The sequence below is a fragment of the Hipposideros armiger genome, unplaced genomic scaffold (genome assembly GCF_001890085.2).
Source record: "Hipposideros armiger isolate ML-2016 unplaced genomic scaffold, ASM189008v1 scaffold_432, whole genome shotgun sequence".
Classification (NCBI taxonomy): domain Eukaryota; kingdom Metazoa; phylum Chordata; class Mammalia; order Chiroptera; family Hipposideridae; genus Hipposideros; species Hipposideros armiger.
Window position 1 is genome coordinate 554,802 of NW_017731782.1, and position 19,577 is coordinate 574,378.

Below are 19,577 nucleotides of genomic sequence, written 5' to 3' on the forward strand. Positions count from 1 at the left end.
CCCAGCACAGCAGGCCAGTGAGGCCAGAGGAAATGTGGACTCTTAGGTCATCTTATGGGGTTTCAGACTTTCAGGCCAGAGGCAGAGGGAGCCAGCAGCCCTGCCCACTTTGCTCACTGAGCGTGTTGCAGCAGCCAGGCACCCCTCCTATGAATGAGGGCTGCAGACCACGAAGAGGGGGCTGGAGGGGAGACACGCAAGAACTCTGGCAGCTCCTATAAAATACTCCCAGAAGTAACTGGCAGACATTTTTTATTGGGACAGAAAAAGAATTTGGCCTCTTTTACACGGAGGTAGGAGTTAAATTTGCGACTTAAAAATTCCAAACCAAAGGTTGGGGACACTGGCCAAAACTTGTGCAGGTGTATCATGGAGAGGCCGACCCGGTCAAGTGCTGCTCAACAGCTCCTGGGCTACCACAGGCAGGTCCCACGTGGTCCTCGAGGCTCCCAAGCCGAAGTCAGATCCAGCCTCACTCAGTAGAGCGTGCCGCCTCTGGACATGGACGATACACTTCTGGCCAGTGACCTTCAATGGCCCCAAAGGCCAGTTGTTCAGACTGTGACTTGAATTGTGTCCAGCTCTTCATCAGGATTTCTAACTATTATTATAAACTTGTTTTAATTTTGCCAATTTATCCTTAGCTATTCTATGCAGAGGTACCAAAGCAAGTTATGTATCTAAGATCTTTGTCACTCTGCATTAGGGTTGCCAGATTTAGCAGATAAAATATAGGATGTCCAGTTAAATTTGAATTTCAGATAAACAGTGAATAACTTGTGTATAAAAAAATTAGGATGCAATATTTGAGACAATATTTATACAAAAAAACATTATTCATGATTTATGTAAAATTGAGACTTAACTGGGTGTCCCGTAGTCTATCTGGCAACCCTACTCTGAATAGATCTTTCCCTAAAGAGCAGAGTAACAAAATAACTGGAATGTGGTCCTTTTTCCTACTGGATAACACTGCAGTGGCTGATGGATTTGTCTTTCTTAAAATGCAGTCCCCATTTACTTCCCAAAAGGATTAAAATGGCATAAGATAAAAGGTACAAATAATCAGACCATCAAAAGAGAACTAGAAAATCAAAAGAAATAGAAAGGGATGGGGAAGTTTGAATTCCAAAAGCCCAGGCTAATATGGTTGTGGTTGATCTTTACACCGCCTTCTGAACTCCTGGGCAGCCCAAAGCCAAAAGAAAAGATACCTGATACAAGGACACAGGCAGTTGAAGCTTTTTTCTGGTCCTAATTTGTATAGGTTTCTCTCTCTATAGAACAGCGTGCTGGCTGGTGTGGTCCAAAGCGATGGTGGGATGTGGAGCTCTAACACCTGGAACACCTGGGCCTGAGGATCAGCACAGCCTCACACCATCACTTCAGCTCTCTCACCTCATTTATTCATCTGTAATGTGACCTGCCCTGCTGAACACATTACAAGTGTAAGATACTGCTACTAGAGCTGGGACTAAGGATATCAACACTGGTCATAATAATAATGTGTTCCGTGAGGGTTTTATAGGAGACACATAAACATTCTTCAAATGACAGTTATTACATTAACCCTTGCTTTTAAAAGCCTGGGATGCAACATTAGCAATAATGTAGTAATTCAGCAAAGGCCTTTCTTGCAAGGCAGGTCATGGAACCAAAGTCATCCTGGCTGACCTCTCGCCTCTTGAACTTGTGGATGAGATGAAGCTCAGAGGGGCCACGGGTGCTGTGGCTTCATAGAGCACCAATATACCAATGAGTCTTTCTTTTACCATTGCTAATAATCTTTCCAGCCTGAAACCTGAGCAGAAGTTGTCTTGACCTAAAAGCAAGCCAAAAGCAAATAGAGTGCCCATCCAGACCTTAGGCAGGGCTGCAGGCAGTGCTTCTCTCAAGGAACTGACAAGGCTTGGCCAGAGTGATAAAAGGAAAGCTATGTGTCTGTGGATACCACCGGATTTGCAGACAGGCTAAGGAATGCAAATGCTTTGTCATTGAGAAATGGCTGCCAGGAGCTGAAGGGACATCAGTGTGACTACCACTGGGTTCCTTCTGCATCAGACACATTTGAAGGTGCCCTCTTCTCTTTCAAGGGGAAGAACCAGAGGGCTCCGTCTTACTCACAGAATTCCTAGAGAAAATATGCTTCATCTTAGAAATAACAATATATTAATACTACTAATAGCAGTAATTAGGTGCTGTGCTGTTTTATATACCTGACCTCATTAAATCCTTGTAAGAAGGTTCTATTATTATTCCCATTTTACTGGGAGAAACTAGGTATGAAAATGATCCTTTATACCCGTTGGGTAGGGGGGCAAAAGACTCCTGGAACTCAGGAAAGAAGATAGTTGAATTTTCTGTTCTTATTTGCAAGGCTGATTTAATGTAACTAGGAGAAGGGGCGAGACCTGAGGGCCGATTATTCACAAATTTAAATAGTGATTAAGTACCTACTATGAGAACAGCATTAAGCTTATCACAAGAGAAATGCACAGAGGGCTGCTGTCCACACACCCTACAATCTAGTCGGTCTGCAAATTAACAGAGGTAGAATGTACCCATCATTGGAAAGGTACTTATAAGACTTTGAGTCCCACCACATCCCTTCCGACCAACAGCCTTTCGGGTGGTGAAATATCAAAGGCAGCCAGAGGTGCTTGATGAGGGGACCTTGTTTTGCACCTAACTGCTTCCTGGAAGAGAGAGAGGCTTTAGAGGCCAAGTGTAACTCCCAGGGCCTCAGATAGTTTGGCCCATTTTGCTGGAACCTTCGAATGAGGTCCCTGATTCTTCTAGATATATGCAGGTCAAATTTGGGAGGTTCAGTGTGACCTTGTCCCATTGGAAATATTGGCTTGCCTTATTTTCCATCAAAAATAGTTACCATCACCCCCTGAACAGACAACAGAGAAGGTGTAAGGGTCAACACGTTCTAAAGATGGACAGCACTGGTCAATGAGGGTGAGGAGGTTGGCTGCAGAAGTGGGCTGGGGTGGTGCTTCTCTCCTTATGAAGGGCTCTCGGGGCCAGGGACCACTGCCAAGAGCCACAGCTCTGGAGGAAACACGCGCTGGCTCTCCATGGGTCCGCAGAGCCCCTTTGTGGGATTGGGGCAACCTGAGGCTTTCTCAGCGGTGCCTCTCCGGTTCTCCCTGGGTACTGAGCCGCCGGCCTGCAATATGGAGAGTTCCTCCTTTGCTTTGTGTACCTCTTGCATTTTTAAACAACAGTTTCTTAGAACAGATGCTCTCTTCCTTCCTTCCCAGTGGCCTTTCTGCACAAACAGCAGATTGCCTGCTTCTGTCATCTCAATCAAGGGAAGGAGAGAAACAGGCTAATCATGTTATTTTTCTCTTCCTTCTGCTGCAATGAGCTATGGGAGCCAAGGGCCCTCTCTTCTGCTCAGCCTCTCCATGTGCTGACACCCCACGCAGGTGATTTTCCTGGGCCGGTCTCATCAAGCCTGCTTCCCTTTGACCAGAAGGGTTCCTTTTAAACAAACACCTTGGTGTTTTGTTTGTTTCTTTGTTTCTTTGTGTGTTTTCAGATGTCTGTGTCTTTTGACCTCCCGGGAGTCAGGTTGCCATGCAGTCACTAATCATGTCTTGATTTCTACTTCCCTGTATATTGAAGACCCCGAATCAGCTTGAAATCTATGGAGACCATCAGCATCAAAATTATGCTCGTGTCTCCTTCTCCCAGGGCTGCTGCCCCACGCAGCTTACACAGAGCTGTGTATCTGATAGTCACACAACATGATATACAGGTGTTGTAAAAAAAACCAAATGCTAGGCCATAAAACAAACGTAATAAAGGGCAACAAAATTCTGGGTTTCTTCACATGATAACTGCTTAATGCTTGTTTTGACATAGAACATATAGGGTCCCCTCCAGCACTCTGTTAGGGGTCATACACTCATGAGTAACCCACCCACTGAGTAACCCAGCACTGAGCAACCTACCACAAGGCTCCTGGCAGCCCCCTGCTTTGGCAGATGACCCAGGTGCCAGAGAACTAGAATGGGCATATTTAATCCTGAGAAAGAAAAGAGTGAGATGAGCATTAAGACTTGCCTTCCAGAAGAATGAATCACCATAGAACAGTATCTGAAAGAATCTTGAGTAGAAACAGGCCGGATTTACATGCCTTCCATCCCTTGCAAGTTGTTAAATGATGTCATACATAGTGGTAATGGGGATTCTCTGCCCCTGTTAGGTTCTCAATTTACATAATTTGCCCCAGGCCTACCATTTGACCTGGCAGGTCTCTTCTCCCTTCCTAACAGGGTAGAAAGGTGGGCTATGGCAGGGGTCCTGTGTCGGAATGCAGGTGTATCAGTGGGCACCTAACCAGGTGCCTAACCAGAGAAACAGAAGTCACACAAGTATGTAAAGCAGACAGAACTGAATGCAGGAAATAGGTTATACAGGTTTCTAAGTTGGGCTCCCCAGGAGACCCAGAGACAAGGAATTGAGTGCAAGTAGTTTAGCTAGGGGGTGATCCCAAGAATTACAAGTGGAGAAGTAGTGAGATGGGTGAGAAAAGGAAACCAATCTAAAAGTTCATTACCAAGCATATTCCCAGTGTGAAACTAGAGCTCAATCCTGCCAGAAACCTTGGGAGGAGTGTAGAACAGCTTCAGGGTATTTATCTATCAACACTCCTTCTTAGTTGCAGCTGCTTCTGGGAACATTAATTCTCCAGCTTACTCTGAACACAGTTTCAGCAAGCTCCGATGGTCAGAACCAGACTCAGCCAGCGGCCTCGGGTATTTCAGGAAGCAGTCTTTGGCTTGTAAAGGTAAACACCTAGAGGATAAGGGTAGAGTGCCACAGTGTCTGCTAAACAGGTAATGGAAGAACTGAGAGGCCAAACAAAAGAGAGTGAGGCCACCCAAGAAAGGAGCAGCAGGAGAAAGTGTCTACCAATTCGAGGCTGCAAAGACAAAGGTGGGAATCCATGTTCCTGGGATCCAAGGGTTAGGACTACATGGCGGTGGCTGGAACCAAGAAAAGAGGGATGGTCCTGCAAGAGCAGAACAATGGAGGAGATGCATCCACTGCCAGAGACATTGCTCAAGGCAGAAGTAGGGGCAAATACCACGGCTTCTGTCTTCCTTCCTCCCTTCAGTTTCTCACCAAGGACCAAACCTAGCTGGGGACCAGCTAACAGGGGAGTTGGAAAACGGAGCATTCATAGGATAGTGCCCTCCCCTCTCTTCTCAGCAACCCCCTTTTCCCACCATGATGCAGAGCAAAGCAGGGAAATGGTAAGGCACGGATCTGAAAGCAAACTAGCCTCAGATGGCATGGGAGGGTGTGAATCGGTTTTCCTATTACCCCCTTTACACATGCTCCCCTTATAGTAATAGAACGAAGAGGAGTTCTAGACAAGGATGTATCAGTCCCCAAGCAGATACAGTGACCTGGGAACCTGTGTGATCCAGGCCTCCATCCTGGGAGGGTAATAAATGTGGCAACACAAGTGTTCATTAACATATGACCCACATGGGTTGACCCCCACATCCCTAAGCGCGGGGCAAAAGACGATGGAGTGATGTGGGAATCTACAGGAGTGCAGTACTAATCTCCACTGTAGGGACTTGGGGGTCTCTAAAGTGGTGGGAGAGAGGTATAAAAATGGCTGTGGTGAAGGTGCAACATTATCACAAGACCATTCATGATTTAGTAGCATTTTCTAAATAATCCCCTGCTAAATAAATATAATAATTGAATATTATATACTTTCCTGGAAGATTCAAAATGTGTACTTAGCATATTAGGGGCTCTGAGAAGTCCTACAACATTTCTCAAAACTTCTTTGGCTCTAGAACACCATCCTTTCCCATTTTTCTTAATGTGGGGTGCCTCTTACAATCTCAAGGAAAAAAAATTTATAGCCCAAAGTTTAAGACACAAAACTAAAGAATTTGCAATTAGAAGAGTGTTGAAATCCTTAGGAAGGTATATTTATAAAATTTCTGGAGAGGTCTTGAACTAAAAAAAAGTATGATAAGCCACTAAATATCGTAACGTCCACTCATGTGCTGATGATGTCAGCTTGCACTGGCTTATGAGAGCCAATGTTAAATTTCCTGGGATTTTAAAAGCTGGTTGCTAAACACAGCCATTATTATTATTATTTTTAAAGATTTTATTGGGGAATTGGGGGAAGGGAACAGCATTGGGGAATTGGGGAAGGGGAACAGATAAGTTGCTGTCATTTTGTGCCAGCTCCAGGTCGAGCTGCTGTTCACCATCTTAGCTGTAGAGGGCGCAGCATCACTGGCCCTCATGTGGGATCCAAACCGGGGCCCTGCTGCTCAGAGCTGGCGTCCCAAGTCAACTCCTAACCAACATGCCACTCGGCCGGCCCCAGCCATTATTATTTTTTTTAATTATATTAACTTGTAATTAAATATGTTTTATTAAAAACAGAGGTAATACATATTGAAAACTCATCACTATGTAGTTATTTTACTATTATCTGTGTTCTTTGGGTGACTCATATCTATTGTATCAGTATAGTAGAAATATTATGTAATGCTGATGCTACTGTGCTTCTCTTCCCAACCCCATGTTCAGTGATGTCACACTGGTAGCTTGAAACCAGTCACGATGGGAGTATTCACGCCATGGAAGTCAGAAACTGTTGTACCTCAGGGCTTGATTTGTTATTTTATTGTTTGTCTAGACTTTTAAAAAGATAGAGAAAATGTTAAGAATGTAAATTCAACTTAAAAGTTGTCATTCTATAGACATTGGTCTGTGAATAGCACACACAGAAAAAACAAGGAAAAATTCTGCCAGCATTCAAAAACTATAATCCCATTCAGCCAAGAAATTACTAACACCGTGGATGAATGAATGAAGTTCTGACGTGCATAATGCCAGAACTGAAAGAGGTTTCAGTTTAATAGATGTCATCTGTACAAGGGTAAGAAATAGTTTAACAACAGATTTTATATCAGCGTAATGATGATAAATTTACTGGGAAAAGAGTTGGAAGACTGGGATGCGAGTCTGTGTGTTAAATCATGGTTCAATTACAACCGTAGCTTGGCTGCAGATGCAAGAGTTCAGCAAAAATCGATTAAAGCGTTCTGTGAGAATCGTTTTGTTATATGGAATTTACAGTAAAGAGTGTTACATATTTCATTATTTGTAAATTATGGCTACACATCCTTTATATCAATAAAATTTATAATAAACTTACATGTATATATATATATATATATATATATATATTTATATATGATATTTTCTTTTTCCTTGTGGTTGCTAAACCTTCCCTAGCACCAGTGGTGAACTGAATTCATTTCAAGGTGAGTCTGCCCCCCAGGCTATACAACATTTAGACCCTGAAGATGCCATCTGATCCAGGCATCTTTAAGTGCTGGAAAGTATGGTCTCTCATCCAAAGAATCACACTCCAGTGTTTCTTTCGATTCAATTCACCAAGTATTTATTGAGCATCTATTGTGTGTTAGAGTGGCTTCATTAAATCGTAGGGCCTTAAACTTTAAGAAATCTTGAGTTTAACCTCTCATCCTTTTAATTGAGATAAAACTCATAAACATAAATGTTACCATTTTAACCATTTTAAAGTGTACAATTCAGTGGGGGTTTTTTTTGTATATTTATAACATTGTGCAACCATCACTATTATCTAGGTCCAAAACATTTTTTTATCATCCCCAAAAGAAACCCTGACCATTTAAGCCATCGCTCTTCATTTCTCCCTCCGCCTAGGCCCTGTCAAATACTCATCTACTTTCTATTTCTATGGATTTGCCTGTTCTAGACATTTCATATAAATGGAATACTATAATATGTGACCTTTGTCCCTGGTTTCTTTCACTAACATGTTTTCAAGATTCATCCATGTTGTAGCATGTATCCTTTTTATGGCTGAATATATCTGTTATATGAATATACCACATTTTAAAATTCATTTTTATTCATTTATCAGTTGATGGATATTGAGTTGTTTCCACTTTTTTTGGCTACTATGAATAATGCTGCTATGAGCATTCATGTACAAGTTTTGTTTGAACATGTTTTCAGTTCTCTTGGGAGTGGAAATGCTGGGTTATAAGGTAACTCTGTTTAACTTTTTGAGGAACTATTTTTCCAGAGTATTTTTCACAGCGACTGCACCATTTTACTTTCCCACCAGCAATGTATGAGGAAAATGCCTCAATTTTTAAATAAGAATTCTGAGGCCCAGGAAGTTTGAATGACTTTCACAAAGTCACAATACAACTATAACTACAATCAAATCTCCCGAAATATACTCTGGTGCTTCTTCTACCAACGGCCAGCGCAAGATGCTCTTTCTATTACATAACTTAGGGCAGGAAAGAAGTCTTTGTAGGAAAACATTTCAGTATTGGTGAAAGCAAAAATGATGAGTTTTCAGATTAACTGAATCAACCAGAAAATTAAATGAATCAGCACCCCCATCTTGTATCCCCCCCTAACCAAGCCCCCACTCTGCACTTCACCCGCCTTGACACAGCTTCTCAAAGTTTTGCTCTACTAGATTGAACTCTCCCAATAACACACTGGCCTTAGCATAAACATTCAGGACAATGAGATGGCTGTTTAAACCCATTTTTAAGACACTTTTCTAGGAGATAAGCCTTGACTCTTTCCTCTTCTTTCTAGTCCTTGTTCTACTTCAGGCCTCTGTCGTTCTTTACACAGGCTTTTACGAAAGCAACTTCTCAGGTCTCACTGCTTCCTGTTGTCCCCACTGTCCTGACACCCATATCCTATCTGTCCCCAGCCAATTATCCAAACAAAGACTAGTCACATTGCTCTCCGGCAGTAAGTAACATCGGTGATTTCTCAGAGTTCAAACCCTTCCCAATTTAGGCTCTGCCTCCCTTTGGAGTTAATAGCCACCCTTCCTCACTCCCTGTGTGCTCAAGCCAGACCAAAAGAGCTGCATAGCTCTCAACATGCCCAGCATCTTCATGCTTTCAAGATTTTTCCAAATTACAGTTAATGCAAACAAAACAAAACAATACTGAGAGCCTTCTATGTGCCACTTCAGGGATTCAAATTAACACATTCCCTACCCCCAAAGAATAAACTCACAGCTACCATCCAGATGAAGTTCCCATTAAGCAAATAATATCAATGGAATTTGCTATAGAATAGAATATATCAAATAATAGATTTTCAAAGTGCAGAAGTAGAGAAAAGTAGGAAATTGTTAACTCCCTCTAGGAGTAGTTCATAAAAAGCTTTACAGAGGGTGTAATGCCAGAGAAAGGCTTTGAAGGATGAAGAGGAGTTCACCAAGTAAACATGGAAGAAAAGCAGTCCAGGCAGAAGGAAGAGCCACTGGAAAGACAGAGTGACAAAAACAGAAAGTGATGTGAGGGGATTGATGGGCAATTCTAGAGGGCTCGGCAGGACACAGGCTGGAGAATAGCAGGAACTGCCCTAGAAAGATCTGCGTGTGCCAATCAAAAGGCTTGTGTGCCAACTAAGGAGCTTGTACTTTGCTTTAAGCAGAGGAGGGATACTTTGTGTTTAGCTAGATAATTCAGGGGTCAGTTTAGGAAGTGGATTGAGGGGCTCCAAAGAGTGGAGGCAAGGAGACTCTTATCACAATCCCACTGAGAGACGGTGAAGGCCTGGCCTAAGGTAGTGGGGTGATAGTGATGGAGTGGGAAGACCTACCGCCCCTTCTTCACCTGGAAAGCCATCAGTTCCCAGAGCTCCCATCCCCCCTGGCAGAATGAACCACTGCCTCCTCTGGTACCTAACACTTTGTATCCCAGCCCTCCCCTCGTGGAATTGAGCTCTCCTCAACAATATTCCAACCTCTTCCGGACTGCAGCTCTAAGAAGGCAGCAGTCAGGACACCTTGTATCCCCAGGACTCAGTACCCTCTCACCTCCTGTAGTGCTTCCCAAACTTGCATTCAAATGCAGATTTTGGTCCAGTAGGTCGGGGGTGAAGGTGAGGCTCTGTTTCCAGCAAGCTCCCAGATGTGCAGCACAGACTACACATTAAGTAGCAAGGACTTAGCACACAGACTTGCTGACTGGATGAGAACTGCTCCAGGACCCTAAGCTCACAGAAACCCCTCTTCTGCTTCCTGGTCCTCCAAAAATGTGGCATTAGGTTCTCAGTCAAGGGGAGAAAATTTTCTGACAAAAATTCTCCTTGACTAAACCCCATGTCTTCCATGGAAATGCACGCCATTGTTGAGTCACAATGGCAAGTCCAAATCCTTCAGATGGACAATGAGCAACAGGGCAGAGAACCAATCAGTCCTCAGTGCATTAATGAATGCCCTTGGTAGGCAGAGGGTCCTTCAATAATTGATGAATGGGACCGTTCAGTGTTTTCTGCAGCTCTGGCCAACACTGCTCATTACGGGAGATGATTCACTCTGTTCTAGGGAACAAATTGTTCCAAGGTCTAACTCCACTTGACATTTTTTTTTTAAATAAAAAGCATGCACCTGTGGAATTCATATGCACTGAATTGTGTCCAGAATAGAAATGAGAGAATTAATTCATGTCCCACAGTCCATAATAAAAGCAACCTTGAGGGCCCTGCCAGCGGACCTCAGAGAGGAGGAAAGATATAGATGTCAAGTCTCTGCTGGCTGCAAAGATTCCAAGAGCAGAATAAATTGAAATGAGACCACCTTCCTCAATAAGGTATGTTATTTGCTAGGTCTAAGATAGGGACAATTGGTATTCAAATTGTATGCCTATAGTTTAGACTGCATCTGGCTAATTTAGTGGGTCCAGTTCCTGTTAGCCATGTGTTTCCAGGCGCTTAGGGTTGCCTTGTGAATTGGGTCCAGAGCATAGTTTGATATTGCTCTCAAAATCTGATGGTTTAGCAAGCAAATGTCAAGCTGCGCTGGCTCACCTATAGTCCATCTTTGACCTCCAAGTTTGGAAATTCTTCTGTTTCATCCTTACAATTCATCATTTTGATGAAAAGATGCCTATTTGTCTTGTAAAGTGAAGTAAGACCAAGTTTCACTGGACACATTTCTGCAGTGGTTAACACATGTGCAGATTCGGCCCTGATGAAACCCTTAGTGATAGGAAGAGGAGGTAATGGCCTGGGACACAAGGGTCTCTTCTGTACACAACCAGAGAGACTTCACAATTGAGAGCATCGGGGTAGTCCAGCAAAGCCTGATTGTGCTGAGGCCCAAGTGTGAGCCCTGGATAACATCATCCACCCCTTCCTAGTCCCAAACCCTGCTCCAGTTCTCAGATGCTAACAGGACTGGCCCAGTCCCCATGTAATCTGGGTTGGGCTGGGCTTAGAAGCCGGATCCAGCTGCGGCTCTCTTCTGACTGTCTCCAGCAAGGCCTTGGACTGACCTGGGCTCTGGGCCCACAGGACAAGGGACTAGATTTCCCTGTCAGATTGGTACAAACTCCAGGGACCCAGGATCACCAGTTCTGGCAGAACTAAACCATCAGAAAGAAAGCAGCCTTCTTTACCCACTTTGATTCTGACCACATTCTTGAACTTAATGAGTCGGTGGCCCTTTGAGGGTGAAAGATATTTGCTTTAGGATCTTTGTTCTGCTACTTTCCTATGAGATTGTCAACAGCTGGTTAAATGTGAGAGCTAGAAATGTTGTGGAAAGGCAAAGAGCCTCAGTCTCTTCTCTCTTGTTCTTTGTCTCCCCAAGCATCTACTGCCTAATGCTGAAATTTGGCCTGGCTGGGAAACTCTTGTCCTCCGTGATGCTCATTTGGAAGGAGCAGTGTCTGGACAGCATACCTTTGTCTTCTGGCTGATTCTAGAGAAACTGAGGATATTGGTCCAGATTTTCACATCTGGATGCTCTTCCTTTATACCCTCCTCCACTGTGGCTTTCAAGTCCAGGTTCACTTTAGTTCCTAGGAGGTGTCCTGCACACCACAGAGATGGCATGGATAAGAAGAGATGAGACCACGTTCTGGGGAAGGACGCCATGCCAGACAATGCTGGGGGGGTGCTCCACAGTCGTCTCTCAGCTGGGCAGCAACCAGGATCCCTCTTTGGCCAAAGACAGGGAGGGCAGGCACTTCAGGAGACTTAGAAAAGTGGATCTTAGATGTCAGTGTTGGGGGAGAATTACAGGTCAGCAAGTAACCACCCGTTTGATGTTGAATTCCCACCTTTACTATCCTTCCCTAGTACAGGAGGTGCTTGAATAGCCTGTATTAATCTGGATATTCTGAGAAGCAGATGTCATGCAAAGATTAAATGTGTAAGGATTTTATTAGTGAAATTTCCTGAATAAAAGAAATAGGAAGGGAGCCAGAGAAGGCTAGGAGAGCATCACCAAGATGCAATTCTGACCCTGAGTGAAGGACAGAGGGAGCAGATGGGGTGAAAACATCCTAGATGGTCATACAGTTCAAAGAAGCTTCAGCAAAGCCTTCAGGGGGTCATGAGTCCAGAATAGGCTGGCAAAGGAGTCCCCATGTTTCCCTGGAATGGGTCTGCTTTAGTCTCCCTGCCACAGGTGGTCACTAGCAGGGAGCAGCCTACAAGAGGCATGTCCTCAGCACAGATGCAGCGATGGGATTTGTCCCCGCCCCCACTGCCTCCCCAGGTCACCATGGGTTCAACAGTCTGAGCTGCCCTGCTTCAGCCTAACACCATCCCAGAGCAGAGGAGGGAGGACAACCAGACATCTGAGTGCAGCTAGACCAGAGCAGAGGAGACGGGCCAAGTCTGGAAAGGAGGAAGCTGCAGAAACTCAAGCCCGCCTCCCATAGACATTTGGGGCAACCATTTGACCAGTGCTGAAGGCCACGGATCTCAAGGCTCAGCTGAGCTAGTCCTGGTTGAAAGAAGGCTGTGTGCTGGGTCAACAGAATTTCATTTTAACCCAAAAGGTTAGCTCTGCTTATGTTAAAAACACAATCAGTACAAGCGCTCGGAAATTCTTCCCTGAAATCCATTCCCAATTTTCACCTAGCCCCAACTGATATATTTAAATAAATAAATGCTGATCCGAATTTAGGGGGTGGATTTCCAATGGGAAGTGATGATTTGAAATGCCAACTGCTTCCCGATCACATTGTTTCCCTCCTTCTTTGTAAAAATAGTAGTTCTATGACAGTTGAAAATGGCCCTTTTGGAAAACCTTGAGGAAATGGCTTAAAAACACCATAAAATGGTACAGTTCCATAGAAATTCTTAGTGACACTATACAGCAATGACAGTATTGAGCTTATTTAATTCATACATAACTACTTGTAACATAATATCCTAGTTTTACCCCCACTCTTAAACGACACTTACACACAAAACCACACTTACACACAAAACAAAACTACACTTACACACAAAACTTTTTTTTTTAAGTTCAATATATAAAAATCTTAATATGCCAAACAGAGTAAATATTATATTCCTTAATATTGCCTTAGTTCACAAAGTATTCTTTTTAATTGGGCAGATCCCCCATAACTTTTATGTCTTATTTTCATTATCTTTTGTTGTGTGGGGGTTTTTTTTTAAGCCATAAAAAGTGCATATTGGTTGTGTCAAATGCAAACAATGCAAAAATGTAGAAGAAACTGTCCCTTTCCGGCGTTTATCCCGAGAGCCACTCTCTAACGGCAGCCATAGTTCAATGTTAGGATTTAGCTGTCCAATCTTTTTCTATACCTATAGTATACAGAAATCAAAATATACGAATATATACACACATACGAACACTTTTTTAAAACAAAAATGGGATTATCCGTGTCACACAACGTGGTCTGTTTCCTTAATATTCCATGGTCGCCTTCCCTCTTCCGTGTAGAACAGCTCCACCTCATGCTCTTCAAAAGCTTCGTAAGACCTGTACCACTATTGATTTAATCGGTTTCATATTGCTAAACATTTAGGCTTTTCCCAAACTGCCATCATTACAAGATGCTCCAATGAACACACTTGTAATAGGTTGAATCATTTGAAATGGCTGCTTTTGCAGATCAAAATGGCTGAATTGCAGTAACTTCATATGGTTCACACTATCCATTTGTATTTCTACAGAATACGCTTCTTGAAGTGGAATTGGTAAGTCAAAGCATATGTGCATTTTTAAAAATTTTGTAGCTATCACTACACTGCCCACATAATTTATGCTATGTTCATTTCCCCATGCTCTTGACAATAATAAAAGCTTTTAATCTTTTTCGTTTTCCCGAGCAAATTACACCTCAGTGTTTTGATTTGCTTTTCTTTCGTTATTATTGAAAATACTGAACATCTATTGGTATGCAGTTTGCTCCCATAGCATTTAAAATACCATTTGATTCTCATACAACTCTCCAGCCACACTCTTATGAGAGAGAGAGAGAGAGAGAGAGAGAGAGAGAGAGAGAGAGAGAGAGAGAGAGAGAGAGTGGAGAGAGAATATCTAACCTGTTTTTGAAAAAAATCAAAGAATATATGCCTATCATTAAAAAGACCTCTTTTAGGGAGCTGGAATGAATTATTTTTCTGCCTTCAAATTTCTATTTGTTTCTATTATGGATACACAGGTATGTATTGTTTTTACCCAGAGTGAACTCCTTTGACCTGTTTTCTGCTCTCTGAATTTGAAACACTTGGATAATCCTCTGGGCTTTGGCCCTGAGAAGCAGACCATAGGATCTCAGCAAGGCTGATAGGCTTTGCAGCCGTGTGCCCTGCCTGCCAGCAGGGGGCCTCTCCAGCCCTTAAAGGCCTCCTGGCCAGAGCTCCATTTTCTCCACAACAAGCTTCATCTTTCTCCCCAACACAGAGGCAACTGCTGGCTTCTGCTTAGGCAGACTAATTTACTGAATTAAAGTCGTTTGGCTTCCACCATAGCAATTAGTATGCAAATTACCGGTATATTACCTGCCGAGTCATAAATTACATTGACAAACTTAATATTCACAGATTCAACAGACCAGTGTAGGTAATTTTTCTATTTTTCAGTAGTTATAGACCCGGGTGATGCATCGCCTTATTGAACCATTGCACATTAAATCAACAGTTGAAAAATTAAGCATTTTTCAAAGCATTTTGTTATGCATTTATTTCTTACAGCACGCAGTAAAGTGGAACATTAAATATGCAATGTATCTGAGTGTTCTAAATGGCTGTTTTAAGCCTAAAACAGTTCTTTTGTAACTTAAAAAAAGAGACACAGCAAAGGAAAATCTATATCATAATGCAATCTATACTGCTGCTGCTTCACCATCATTAGAACCAAATATTTCCAAGTCCAGGTTCCTGTAAATGTGAAGAATCATTAAGCCCCAATATACGTTTCAAGCTAATGCTGCTCACAACTGGAAAGTGACTGGTCAATAGGATTCAAGCTTCATAAAGCCACCAAGGTGTGCAGCTATGGCGGAGGATTTGAGCTTTGGTCATTAACTCATTAAATCAATTATACCTCCCTTTTAATTTTGTTTGTTTGTTTGTTTTGAGTACATAAATTACTGAGATTTAAGACTGGGAAAGGGTGGGGCAAATCCAAATGGGGGTTGGGCAGGTCAAGTCCAAGCACACCAACACAGTCCTTCCTTCATTCGCCCAAGAAGCAACCTGAGCCTAAGTTCTGTGCTAGGTGAGTGGAATGAATCCTGTCCCCAGGGGCACTTAAGGATCAGTAGTGTCAAAGTATCTTATCTTAGCTCTGTACCTACTCATGAAACAGTAGGGGGAACAGTAATCATTGAAGAATCTTGGGGACTTTCCTGGCACAGAATTCCTTCCCCTAGTTCCCCTCTGCATGCCCTGACAAAATAATACTACCTTTGTTTTAAGATTCTAACCTGACTACTAAGGCGATCAAAGGACATATGCATTGATCATCAAGCAAAGAGGTCTGAGAAAGGTTATTATAGTTAGTTAACAGAAATATACTGAGAGAGACCTATTCACAGATGTGTGGATAATGCCAAATTGTAAATAAAACCTTGTGGCTGATATCTTTCTATTGGGTGATTAATTTTGCAAAGGATTTGGTTTGCACAGAGAATATTTTCTTTCAAATCAAACAAAAATGTCCCCTGTGGAGATAGTGTGATGGTTAATCTTAAATATCAACTTGATTGGGTCCCAGGATGCCCAGATAGCTGGTTAAACATTATTTCTGGATGTGTCTGTGAAGGTATTTTCAGAAGAGATTAGCATTTGAACTGGTGGACTGACTAAAGTAGATGGCCCTCCCCAGTGTGGGTGGGCATCATCCAATCCAATGAAGGTCTGGCTACAACAAAAGTAAAAGGAAGGAGGCCTTTGCTCTCTGCCTTACCGTTTTAGCTGGGATGTCAGTTTTCTCCTCCCATTGGTGCTGCTGGTTCCCAGGATTTCAGACTCAGACTGGAATCTATACCATAGGCTCTCTGGTTCTCAGGCCTTCAAACTGCACTACTGGCTTTCCTGGGTCTCCAGCTTGCAGACAGAAATAAGTGGAAAAGACCCTCCTAGAAAGAAGAAGGATAATGATATAAACAAGAGAAAAATATGAAAGTATGCATTTAATATTTTCCTCCTCCTTTCCACAGTCAGTCAAAAACTACAGACCATGGAGAGAGACATAAAAAGAACAGGCTTATACCAACCACAAACAATAATGTTCCTGTGCATAGATTGGAAGCTGAGGGTATTTGGGCTGTTACCACATCAAATCTCACCATGAGCTGTGCTTTGTGACTTCACCTAGAGGTAAAAGATGGGGAACTACCATCTTTCTTAACAGGAAAGAAGTATCTGCTACCTGCATTGGCTCCCAAGATTGTGTCTCAGCCTAGTGTAACCTGGGGTCATTATCATCGTTTCAACTTTTACTTCAAGGGGGGAAACAAATCCATGACCTGGCACCTGAGATGCCATTTCCTCAGGAGTTTAGGTCCATTGCCAAGTGTCCCGGGCGGGCCTTCAGATCTTGCCAGTTCTAAGGTGAACTAGGAGGTTGCCAAGTTCCAGGATGGAGCCCAGTTTTCCCTGCTCCCTCTCGGAGAAGCAGACTCACAGCCTCGCAAAGATGTGGTTGCATGCTAGAACTGACCTCAAATGGCAGTGACCCAGACTGCTGGGAGGAGGTAGTGATTCAACACACCCAAAGTGTTGATAATCATTTGTAAATAGTAGGAAAAAAATTTTTCCCCATTTTTCTATCTTTACATGTAGAACGAGCACAAATTTTGAAAACTGAAAAGAAATAAATGGAGTATATATGTTGTAAATACATACATATATATATGAATAAATTTTCCTACTCTTTGTGGAGACAAATTAATTTTATTATCTAGGAGTTTCTGTCCCTTGATCTTGGCCTTGCTTACCTGCTGTGTCATTGATGAAAGGACAGAATAGTGAAAGGAATATTTTCACTTTCTCTGTTTGGTCATGGAGTTGGATTACAGTCACATGGCTCTAGAACTGTGGAACCAGCGGATATATATTTTTAGAGGCAACTGGCAAAGTATACATGGAAAAGAGGTCAAAAGTGATAGAGGCAAAGCATAGGCAACTCACAGCCACTTCCTTTCTTAGTGTCATCTTACTTTGCAAGTGTTAACTGTGTAAGCATTTCTTAACTCCCTTTAGACATAGGAAAACAAGGCAGGCAGTGATCAAGTGACTCATTTGAGTCAACCCCTCAAGTTACTACCAATGGTTGAGAATTCAGCCCTCCTAACTTCAAATCTATCCTCCTGCCTGGACTCACAGCCATTTCCAGAAATGGAGAGTGATTTAACCTAAGTGACCCATTCATTTAATGTCACATACTTCATTAGAGAGGCCAGATAGCATCACGGTAAGGAAGCTTTGGGTATTCACCCAAGGAAATAAACCTTTAAACAAATACATACAAACATACATGCATATATACATACACTCATGTATACAGTTGTTTTTTTTTATATGTACACACACATATATACACAACGAATAAACAGCAGGAAGATAGCCTTGAAAGTTAGGCCATTTATTGCCTTGAGACAAAATTGTTCAAATTCTTCTGTCTTCCCCTCACCTTATCAACAACTGAACTCTGTGAACCCGGCTCAGAGAGAAAGAATCACCACAACATGAAGGAGATACTCATGGCCACTCTTATAGCTTAGTTGGAGCTAGAAATAAGTAGGTCTTAATGTTGGGGAAACCAAAGAAATGCCAGCTCTTTTTCTGCCTTGGAAAAATTGGAAAGAGCGTAGAGGGAGACGTGAGAGAAGTCAGGGCAGTCAACAGTAAGGCCTGTTCCTGGCTTCTGCTCTCTGAGCCTTGGCCTGTAGGAAGGAGTGGGGGTGTTAAAGACATTGAGGGGAGCATCAAGGGCAAAGTTAATTTCCCTCAGTTCTCATGTTGGATTCGAGGAGCAGCGGTCAAAATGCATGGTCACACAGACAGAGGGTTTGATGGGCACTCGTGAACTAACCCCAGTTCCTGCATTGAATTGAGAGCCAGCCATGAGGCACACTGTGCTGGGACAAGCTGATCTAGTCGCAGAGGATGGGATGATCTACCTGTCCAGGTACGGGATGGAGAAGTCACAGAAACCCTAGGGTCTGCCTCCTGTGAGAACTAAAAGACAGTGGAGTAAGCAAGAGAGAGATGGCTTATCTTTCTTGGGAGCACATACAAGCCAAAAGAATGCATCATAAGTTCACTGGTCATGTACTCATATAGCAACTTGGAAGGCCACCATAGCACCAAGAAAGCCAAAAGCCAGGTGTAGCCAGGCCATCACTTGAGAGGCCAATCAAGAATGAGTCAGTACAGAGAGCCAGCATGCAGCTAACCAGCTCACCTTTGCACAGGCCACCATGACATATAAATTCCCCTCCCACTTGGATGCCATCTTGGGGAAAGAAGTAGGAATCGGTGAAAGCAACCTTCAGAGGCTGATTGTTTTTATTCAAAGGACACTATTTCCTAGAGAAACATTTGAAATTATTGTATCAGACTCGACTCAGTGTAAGGGCTTGGTAGAAAAATCAAATTAGCTATTATTTGATGAGCACTTAATTACGGAAAACTTAGGGCTATATTCTCTCCACTTAGCTGAATTGTACTGTATGCAAAAGTTTGCAAACAGCCAGTATAGTATGAGCTCTACCTTCTAATCTGCTGCTTTCCCAGGACACTGGTAATATGTCCAATTATTATCTTCCTTTCACACTGGAAGAGTGTGTACACACCTTGGAACACCAGTTTTAAAAGCAGATCTAGAACTGAGAAGTCTTGATGCAGGATGCTTTACTGATAAGACCAATGAATCTCAATAGCTTAAAAAGAGTAAAATGCAGATCATGGAGTGGAAGACCCTACAAACAACTTGACTACCATTTTATTTCTGTCTTCTTTGTAAAATAAAATTATATTTAGCTGGAAAAGTTTCAACAGATATGGTAAAGTGTCCTAACAGTATTCAAATCTCCTTGCCAATAAAAAATGCCTTCCAGGCTGGCTGAGTGGCGCGATGGTTAAGAACTGGCTTGGGATGCCAGAGTGCCCTGGTTCGGATCCCACATATGAGGGCCAGTGACGCTGCCCTCTGCAGCTAAGATGCTGAACAACAGCTCAACCTGGAGCTGGGCTGCTGT

General features: G+C 42.8%; 1 protein-coding gene across 2 annotated transcripts in view; it reads right to left on the reverse strand.

The window, feature by feature from the left end:
- The window catches only part of ZNF366 (zinc finger protein 366), a 311,266-nt gene that overhangs the window by 154,922 nt on the left and 136,767 nt on the right, over nucleotides 1-19,577 (reverse strand). For both annotated transcript variants that reach the window (XM_019665068.1, XM_019665070.1), the window contains exon 3: nucleotides 16,280-16,451. The gene's annotated coding sequence lies outside the window, so the exon portion shown is untranslated. The remainder of the gene's footprint in view (nucleotides 1-16,279; nucleotides 16,452-19,577) is intronic.